Genomic DNA, 10,769 nt, shown 5'->3' on the forward strand with positions numbered 1-10,769 from the left:
CAATACAAGGCAGCCAATCAGAACAGAACTCATTTATCTTATAATGAACATGCTAAGTCTAAAATCTCTCAATAAGCTCTGCATCATTATAGACATTTAGAGGATAGCTGCAATGTCTGCATCATAACCAATATACCATTGCAGATTTAAAGCAGGTTCCACAGATTCATCATATAATCTGCCTTTACATGTGCTACTGGCTAGATGTCTATTTTACACCCAGTGTTGTGACCTGTTGCTGCAATAATCATAGTTACACCCAGAAAGTTACAACTGACTTATCTTACAACCAGGAGTAGATCCTGTTGGTGCAAAACACATCATTTTAATTACTTGCACTTCACAATATTGTGTTGCAATATGGTACAACATATAATAAGTATTTCTGAAGACAGGCCTTTATCAATTCTTAGTCAAGCAGATTGCAATGACGCATAGACTTCCATGGACTGGATTCTATACAAACAGCTAGTTTAATATTTTTCTTTTTTTGCTTTGCCTTTATTTGAATTTCTTTTTATACATGGTGGCACAAATACTATTTGTAGTCAAATAGTATTGCATTTATTGCAAGGCACTGTGATTAATGTATTACTCATTACAGTGTATATATTGGATCAATTACATCATAATAAAACTATTTTTTGCTGTATTTTTTTTTCAGAGACAATGGAAAAACAGGATTTGTTGCTATGGGTAAGGCCAGTAGATATCACAGAAAGACCCGGTTAGATGTGGATCACACTGCAGGTTGAAAGAAATCTCGACTCCACCGTGCTTAAGTCCGCAGCTGTGCTTATGGAACCCTCTTCTCAGACTGACCCAGCAGCCTCCAAGGTGGTCATCATGTTGAACGTCTTTATCCCATACCTCCAGTTTAAGGTGGTGACCAGTGTAGACGTTCCCAAAGTCGTAATGCAGGTTCCACCATGGACTGTTTGATCTGATCCAGTGGGTTTGTCTGTAGTTGCCATCGTACCACAGTTTGACATAGCCCTCAGTCCGGCCCACTGGGTCACCTTTCAGTCCCCAAGCTCTGATCACAGTCACCCCCAGCACTCCTCTCCGGGCACTTAAAGGGCAGCAGTTTGGAGAGATGTTGGGTTTATTCCAACCACACCCTGGAGATGGCTGATTTTTTGGCTGCCCGTTTTCCATAATGTATCGTTCTATGGCGGTTTGTAGGTTTCTTTTCACGGCTGCATCTTTCACCAGATAATGCAGAGGTTCGAGAGAATAGGATATGATGTCTGGAGTATTTTTGAGGCTGCCAATCCAAGTGTAGAAGCCATCAGAGTTGTTTCTCGTCAATGAAATTTCTCCTAGCCATCCGTTCCCACCAGAAACCTTGGTCATGTGGTTCATATAGCCCTCACTGAAACCCGTCATGCTGTCTCGGTTCAGCAAGATGTTCTCACACTTTTTCCCAGAGCTGGAGGCATCAACTATCCCAAGCCCTACTTTTAGACCTACGTTGAGACAATCCTTAACCTCACTGGTGGAGACACTGTTGAGGGTTGTCAAGCATGTGCGAATTGAGGTCACCCTCTTATATTTGCCCCCAAGGGTGACCTGCCGAATATAGTGGGTCCCATATATGTCAATAAAACTGCGCTATTGTTGCATGGCATCAGCTGTGCTGCTGTTCGGCAGAGAGAGAAGGTGCTGGTGGAACTCTGAACTGAGAGGGGTAGGGTGTGAGACTCGGCAACTGAAAACAGAAGAGGAAAAAAAATGAAAAATTACAAACCTGTTTTTTGTGGGGGGTTGTTTTTTTTGGGGTGGGGGTTAGTTTGTCTTTCCTAGTTTGCTAAGTTATGTCTGTTGCAATTCACTGATGTTCAAATTTTTAAAGAATTATCAAGTAGAACACTAACACTATGGTTGGACATTATTTAATTTAATTTATCAACACATTAATAATTTGCAAACGATGTCTATACAAATATATTGTAGATTTCTCAACAATCCAGCAACAAAGGAAAAAGCAGAGTGCGCCACACACACACATGCATGCACAAGTGCTTGCAAACAGCAAGTCATCATATATCACTGGTAATGCGTAACAATTGACAGCAATTAAACCTGACCTGTAGTAAGTGCAGCTTAACTCATGGGAGGAGAAGTAAGTCTTGTCAACTTTGACTCTTGACGTTGCGAAACCCGACTCAGAGGACTTGCTGCCTGCGAGCTGCAGCTGCACCAGGCTTACGAGATCCAAGTCGGCCTTCCAGTCATTCTCGATGACGTTCTTGGAGCTCTCCAACAGAGCGCCAATGGAGGTGAAGACGGCGCTGGAGATGTCAAGGTTGCACCTGCTGAAGGCGCGCCAGTCCAGCACAGACAGAGGAACCTTCTGCAGCTGAGAGCCCATGTGTCTGTTTTCACACAGTGTGCAGGAGTTCGAGGGTGTCAGGAAGGTCTGCATGTCACTCACATATGCCCCTTTATGCTGCAGTGTTACCACGTCAAAACCCTCACCAACCAAATTGTGACCCGGCACAAAAGGCGCTGCGAGACACTTCTGTAAAGTGCCAGGCCTACAGCTTAAAGAAACTTGAGAGAGAAGTAAAACCTGGGCACAGAGCCACCATATCTTCTGTACCAAGGCTTTTTCAGTCATTTCTGTTTTTCTTGCTCATTCAGGTTCAGTCCAATCTAACAGAGAAATAATCATAATCTATACAGGAGACTTTTGCAAAAAGGGAGCAAACACTCTTGGTGTTTTCCAGTGGAAGCAAAAAGTGATTTAATGTCAGGGTTTAACTATCTACTTTTTTAAAAAACTTTCATCTTGCATGTTAAAGATACAGCTCATTTTAACAACTGTGGCCTAAATAATAAAGTCAGATCCGCATATTTGCTAAAAAAAAAAAGAACATACATTTTGACGGCTCATTACTTTCGCTAAAATATTCACAGCATAACATGAATTATATCCTGGTAGAAACGCAATAGATGCAGAGGAATGTTTCCCTACCTTTGATATGCATACTCGCTCTGCCTTTCCCTCTTTTAAGTCAGTTTACCTTTGACACACACTTATGAAGTCAGGCAGGCAGCTCTGACAAACGAGATTAGGTTCATTTAATGATGTACAGTACACTTAAAAAACATGTGAGGTCAAGGTACAGAACATTTTTTGAGACAGTTCTGGGAATTGACTTCACAAAAGCTAGTTATTCATTGCTCAAAAATAATAATCTTTCCCTTACAAGGTTGCCAGTTTCCTATTACATCCTGGATTGTGTCCAAGCCGTCTGTTCTGGCCCAGCGTAGGCAAGCCTGCTTTGAAACCTCTTAGAAATGACACATTCTTAGTATCTAAGCTCACAGACCTGAAGACTGTGTTAATGCAAGACCTGGGATGGGAGAAGTGAATTTCTTCTGCATGTAAGCCAGAAATCACGTGCCTTATGATTGTTTGTTTTTGATTATTCCTTCCAACTTCTGATATTTACAACCCATAATTCCTTATCCAGAAATGTATGTATGTATGAAATCTCCATGGTAATTTGTGCCACATTTGCTTATGCCTATGTGTATGTAGAAATAATAACGTGGAAAAAGGGTTGAAACTAACCTCTACTCAGTAGTGGACCACTGCAACCAGGCTTGGCAACCCCCCACACGCATGCATATATCTATCTTATTTGCCACTTCTAAATTCTCAGCTGTGGGAAGAGCAGATCTCAGATCAGAGCTCTCTGCCGCAGAACTAACCACCTTATCTGCATGGCTTTGCTGGATTGTTGGTAGGCGTTATTTGCACACTGCATGTCAGGAGGTCATTTTTGTGTATTAAACCCCAGTCCAATAATGAGATTTGAGGAGACATAAATGCAAACATAAAATCCTTTTCAGATCAAGCTTATGCAGGGATGAAAAAATGCTGCATGAGAAGCAAATATTTTACCAGAGCATTCATAGGGAACTCAGCCTATAGAGCAACAGGAGGTCATGCTTGTACCATTACTCTAGCATGAGTTTATACACTGACCTACATGTGTTAGATTTGCACAGGGTGACCATGGCATGCGCACTGCTGTGCTCTGGCAAACAATAGGTCTAAAATTGATGTTTAAACATTACAGTTGTTTTTCATTCAAAAAGTACAGCATATTCAAAGCACTGCATAGAGTGCAATATTTATTACAGTGTTCAGACAAAATAATGGCATAGCAAACGTTGTGTTATAAATAAAAGCATGGGGAGTGAACAGGAGGACAAAGGTGCTAATGAGTCATGTGGAATGACCAGGGAGTGGAGATGCAAAAACAAAGTGTGAAAAAACCCAAACCCATAAAAAAGATAAAAAACCCAGAATGCAGAATTTTGCAACCAGAACACCAACCTTTATAGTCAAAAGTAGAAAAACAAAGAGGCAGATTCATAAACACAGGAGGTAATCCATAGGAAACAGACAGCTTGGAACTGCACTTGAAAGGAAATAGCAAGACCTCAGAAAGGTGAAGTGCTTTCCGCAGATCTTAAACTGAATGCCGAAGAGATGTGTGAGGTGATCCGTAAGCCAGGTAATCTTAAGGTGCATTCCAATTGCCTTAGTAGTTCCTTGCAAAGTGAAAACATTCAGTTGATAAGGATCTGCAAAGGGAGTATTGTATAACACGGTTTCACTATGTAGGACATTGACATGAAGGTTTACCAATCAGTTACTGCATCTCATCCCATTGTGTTCTTTTACCCATCAATTATTGCATGCTTCATCAAGATCTTGGAGTAAATTCAGCCTGCTGACTGTCTTGGCTATCAGAGAGCAACAAATAGATAAGAATATGATAGAGTTTACTATAAATGATTTAGCAGTAAACTGCTTAGAAATTTGCAAAATCACCTGGAAAAATTATTTAGCTTGTTAACTTTTACATAGTTACTTATCCTGAGATAAATACTATTGGCTATGCAGCCAACATCAACCAGATATTGCTTTTCCCTGTAAAATATAATGTAGACAAAAACAAAGAACAACAAATATATATATAATATATCATGCATAGTATCTTCTGCATGATGAGGTGGCAGGGCATTGTGAATGAAGGTGTTTAATCAACTGCAGTTCCCTTCACCCATCACGTGGTGATCGTGTAGGGGACATAAGGGCCACACTACTTAGAAACTCTGTGGACTGGAATGCCCCTTGAGTGTGGGTAGGTTTCTTTGGAAAGGGGGGCATGATATGATTGTTTTCTTTTATTACACAGTTAGAGGAACTGGCAAGACTTTACTTAAGGGTGCTGTTAATACAGTAGATTAAATCCTTTCTATTCAATTGTATTGTGGACATTTGTTCAACATTATATAATCATTATGATAAAAATAAACAACTCAATCTAAAGAAAGCTTAGCAGTAACACATTTTGCATTAAGTAAAACCATTAAGTTTTAATAGTTTTACATTATCATATTAATTATTAGCAAGTAAAATCTCTTAAAAAGTTCCTGTACTTCAGTGTGAGAGGCCAATCTGTTCAGCCAGATCCTGAATGTTGAACCTCTCCCAAAAGGTCTAGAACTTCAGTGTATCCTCCTTGATACTCAACGCCATACTTGTCTCCTTTCTCACTGGAGTCCATACGAGGCTTCATGAACGGAGACTCATTACTGCAAACATCTCCAGGCTGGATTTAGAGAAAACGCCTTTGACTCCAGAGAAGGTGCTCTCTGTTCCTCTTCTTCAGTGTCCTTGGAAGGGGTTACTACTCATCTCCTTCTGCAAGGAGACAAGCTTAAACGCGCATTTCAGATCATCGTCACGATAAAGAAAGTGAGTGTGGTCACTCTGTGTGCACTGGGGCCAGGACAGGCTGTAGAGCGCCCCCCAGTGGAGAGTTGGGTGCTGACGGTCCTGGACAAGCTAGAGAGGATCAGGGAGGAGGGGCGCTGAGGACTCATGCCATTCCAGGCTAGTTGCTGGGGACAAAACATTGCACTATAACACTTTAAATGTGCCATTCCTCTAATTCTAACTCATCATTTGCTTTGTTAAAACTTATGCTCACTGGCACCTACACACCCCCACCACTTTATTAAGTAGATTTACCTTAACAGTGCATTTTAAAGAACCACAGGATATTTGTCCTACATTCTCTAATACTGTTATCTTTTTCTGTTTTAGTGAAAAACCAGCCAGTGGTATGATGAGTGTTTACACATGCAGGTGCCACAAAGCACCCCAGTAAATTCTTCATTTCCAGTCATCATTTAAAATACTAAAAACAGACCTAAAATTATGCATAAATCATAAATTATTGTTTTAAACCCCTTTTAAACCCATTGACATGAATTTAAATAATAAATTTCATTTATTCATGTAATAAACTGTAAAAGTATCTTAGAAATACGGTGATTTTTGGTACAAAGCTTTTGACAAGCATTTGTTTTCTATGGCTAGCCTTAGTTAAAAATTATTTTCCCTAAGGTCATTAAAATAAATCATAAATCTACGTTCTGGGGCTGATGAACTTAGAATGTCCCTCTGTGAAGCAGTGGTGGTCTAGCTCTACCCAGGACAAGATGGATCTCAAGCTCATTGCAAATTTAATGTCATGTTGCTGATTATAAACCACAAAACCAAGTCACACGTGACCTGGTCAACATCAAAACTGTGCCTCAAACATTCCAAAGTTGCTTAGGCCATGTACATTCAAGACATGGCTACAATGTCAAGGAAAACATCTTAATGCTCAAAATTAAGTTATAAATCACTCAGATTGCTCATCTAAACTGAGTCATATGTTGCTCCAAAGTAAATTAAATGATTGACTGCATATTCATATTCCAATATTCAGGCTTAACAGGCTTTAGCACACCACTGCAGTAATTCACACTGGTTAACATTAGGCTCAGTGTGACTGGTGCACTTGCCTGAATGTTTTGCATACATTCAGAATACAAAACATTCGTTAATCAAGATATTGTCCCTGACATCATACGAGGATGTTCAGGAAATAAAGGTCGGATAAAAAAATTGTAATTCTTTGAATGCATCAACACTTAATGCCAAGTAGAAGAGATCCTCTATTGCTTGTTTCTTACAGACATTGATTTTTCTACATTATAATGTCCAAACCACAGGACCACAGGTTTTAGCTACAATTTATGTGTGGGTGCGTTTTTCCTTTATCATACTATAAAGTGAAAGATGGAACTTTATAGAGCTACTTTATATTTGAACTTATTTTAAAGAGCCAATTTATAGAGCTATAAAAATAATTACTATGATAGCAGCTCTGAATGAATGAATGAATCAATGCTCAGATGTCAGACCAGCATTGTGAGCTGTAGGTAGCTGGGCGTATAGACAAGAGAGGGCAGCAGACACAAAGGCGGAGACGTTTTAACAAGTACATACGACGGCCACGGTGGGGACGGGGTGTCGGAGTTAGATTCTTAAAAGAAATCTTCAATGTCAACATCCTTCATACTCTTTAGGAAATGCAATGAATCAAAACCCAAGGCACTAACAAACAGAACTAACAGAAGCCAGGGACACAGCAAGGGTCTCCAGCCAGAGGTACACTCAAACTGACACAAAGACACACAAAGGGACTAGGAAAATACGTTGGCTGATTGTAACAACAACCGGGAACAACTAGTACTGAGGGTGGAGCCAATAGCGGTGAGCATGTTAACCTAGGTGGGGGCTCGCACGTGGGCTGGACTAGGTAGGATGAGCAGAGACAGAACTGACAGGAGAGCACATTGTGGATGTAAACAAAAATCATAAGCTAAATAAAGGCCAACTAGAAAGGAAACTCAAAAGGAAAGAAAAGAAAGAGTCATCACTCACTCCTCAGAAGAATGGCTGCGTGGCAAGAGGGAACCATCACAACTGGACAGTGGGAAAGGAAAGAGTATTCTCCTTCCTCAAACGGAATCACATTTAGACACACCTAGAAACACTTTCTATCACTTTCTTTCTCTCTCTTTCTTCTCTCTCTCTGTCTCTCTCTCTCTTATACACACACACACACACACACACACACACACACACACACACACACACACACACACATGCATATATAAATGAAATTTGGTTCAATGTATTTAGGAGCCAGGTCTCCTACTACTAATTCAGAAGCACTTTGCTTGCATAGCTGATGAAGGACCTCTGTCTGAAATATTCTGTTTCTCTGGAAACTCTGTGTACTTTACACACAATGCCACATGCCACAATAACAGAAGGGCTTTTATTAAAATAAATATTAACCTCAACAATAACCCCATACCCATAACAAATATTTATAGCCCAAGCACAGACAACCCATCTTTTTATCAAACATTTTTCACACATCTTTTGACATGTCTTTCTGACTCATCACTAACTTTAAACTACTGATAACTACTGATCAGCATTTAGACAGAACAATTCAAACAATGAAACGATCTGGAAGTCCACACAAAACAAAAAACAAACAAACAAAAAAAATTGTGTCTGGTATTGTATGATTGGTGTTTTAAAAAAATACTTTCCATTTTACTCAACAGTCTGCCACATACACTCCTGCACTGATTTCCTTTTTAATCAGCAATTCAATAATATCAAACATAAAGCATTACTCTATCACTATCACTACTATCACTATCAGTGGCCACCCTCCCATTTCATGCACATGTAATTGAATGCATTCATAGAAATCAGGTTTCTTAATATAATCACTAAGGCACAAAACTTTTAAGTGTCAGGTTTGCCCTTATGCCCAATTGCTGGGATGTACTACCAGCTCTAGCTGCCAGAGGTCTTTCTCCACAGAGTACTGATACTGGTCTCCATGACTACTTATGAGGCACACTTGTGGATTTTTAAGAATCATTACTTGATGCCTATTTATCTCAGTGTTTGTGTGTAAGTCTCATGAAGTCTTATCATTCCTGTAGTGAGCGTTTCTGACCTGTGGATTTGTTTGTATTGCTTTCCCGGGTCTTTGACTGATCCCTGCTTGGTGTGTTTAGTACCGGTTTTTGGCTGCATCAGTTGCCCTATGTATGATCTCCAGCCGCTGCCTTCCTATTTGCTACTTGCAGAGGGTCTTGGCCTTTGCAGGCTTTTTCAGAATGTTTATCAGGAGCTGCAGTTCAGTAGCTGTGGCTTTAACATCCTCCTTAAGCGGAAAGTAAAAGTCCTAAAATGCGCTGAGGTAGCAAAACAGGCCTTTGATGCCCTGAAGAAGCTGTTCACTTCTGCTTTGATTCTGGTTCATGTTGATCCCTCCAAGCCCTTTGTAGTAAGTGTGTATGCATCTGAGACAGACATGGGAGCCCCCTGCTCCCAAACTGCACCTTTCTTTATTCTTCTAAAAAAAACGTAGCCCTGCCGAATGTAATGATGGTGGAGGGTGCGGTTCATCAGGATCAAAAAAGAGTGGTTCATTAACAATGGAGTTCCACCACAACCTGGGCAAGCACTGACTGTGTAGCTCCCATAGCGACAAAAAAAGTTCTCTGGTCTTAACCTCAGATACGTTCAGAGTAGGAGATGTTGTGGACCAGGGAAGGGCTCCTTTAGCACTGCAATCGACTAAATAAATGGTGAGCATCTCTGGTGTGAATCAGCAGACAGATAATATTTTAGCATTTGTGGGGAACTTAGTAAAAGAGTCTAGGATCTTCAGGATCTAAGGATCGTAGGGCTGATCCTCAGGTACAGAGTTCTAAGCACTGAACTCAAAAAAAGGTAAGGGGTACCTTATGTTGAGTTGAATTTAAGGTATACAGGGTATACCAAGTACTATTCTCGGCCCCACTGATGACTGAGGGGACATAGGGGTACTTAAGCACTGGCACCAGGGTTTAGATCCTTGCAAATACCAGAGGAGGGAACAAAGTTTTGTTTGGTACAATTCGAACATCTGAAAGAGGACATAGTGTAATAAAAAGGGAAAGAAGAAGAGAGAGGGACAGATAGGGACACCTTCTAAAGCAGATGTCCAGTGTGTCAGATTCCAGGCTCTGCCCCGATGCTCCCAATACTGTACAGACCAGACAGTGAAAAGGGTCCCAAGGCAGCAGTCGCGATGCCAACAGCTCCAGCACGCCCATAACCACAGTGTCCACATCCTGCAAGACAAGGAATATTGAATAACAACCTGAGGATGAGTTTGAAAGCCAGAAAAAGCCCAGTGATGCCTATGATGCTAGTGGCAGGAGAACAAGGTCTGATATTAGTTCATCGACAATGAACTATTCCTTCAAGAGCCCAGGAAGGTTTGGGCTCAGGGTGCTATGCTTGGGGACTAATGTTGTACGTTTATTCCGAATAACACTGCTCCGAGTGGTTCGGTTTCTGATGCCCGTAGACATTTACAATCACTATCAAATCACAACTTGAAAAAGAATTCAGGAATTAACAATGATTGGAGGACACAGATGTTTGGCAAGTGGAAAGGAGTTGTTGTTTCAGCTTTTACCACCTTAGTGAGTGCTAAAGTATGTTTGACTTTACTGGAGTTTTGTATAATTCCACATGTCAGGAGTTTAATTATGAGGTGCATTGAGAAAAGTGTTTCATATCAAATGTTGCAGTTGTAAAGACAACCACTTATGAATGGAGGAAATGATTATGCCCCTTATTATGACCAACCTGACCTTGATGTCACACCTAAGTGGGTTCCACCATTTCGTGACTCTGATGATACTGAATACTTGCCACATGGTGTCATACCCAAACTCCCCACTACTGTAAAAAAGGTTCTTGTTCCAATATGTGTTCCAGTTCTATGGGCTTCCAAAGGACATTCTCAGACTCATGG

The 10,769-nt window shown here is 40.6% G+C and overlaps 1 pseudogene; it reads right to left on the bottom strand.

Moving 5' to 3' along the window:
• Positions 1-479: 479 nt before the first annotated feature.
• Positions 480-2,974, bottom strand: LOC113575482 (perforin-1-like; annotated as a pseudogene).
• Positions 2,975-10,769: the final 7,795 nt, after the last annotated feature.

Source organism: Electrophorus electricus, chromosome 24 (genome assembly GCF_041902795.1).
Source record: "Electrophorus electricus isolate QZ-2024a chromosome 24, ASM4190279v1, whole genome shotgun sequence".
Taxonomy (NCBI): domain Eukaryota; kingdom Metazoa; phylum Chordata; class Actinopteri; order Gymnotiformes; family Gymnotidae; genus Electrophorus; species Electrophorus electricus.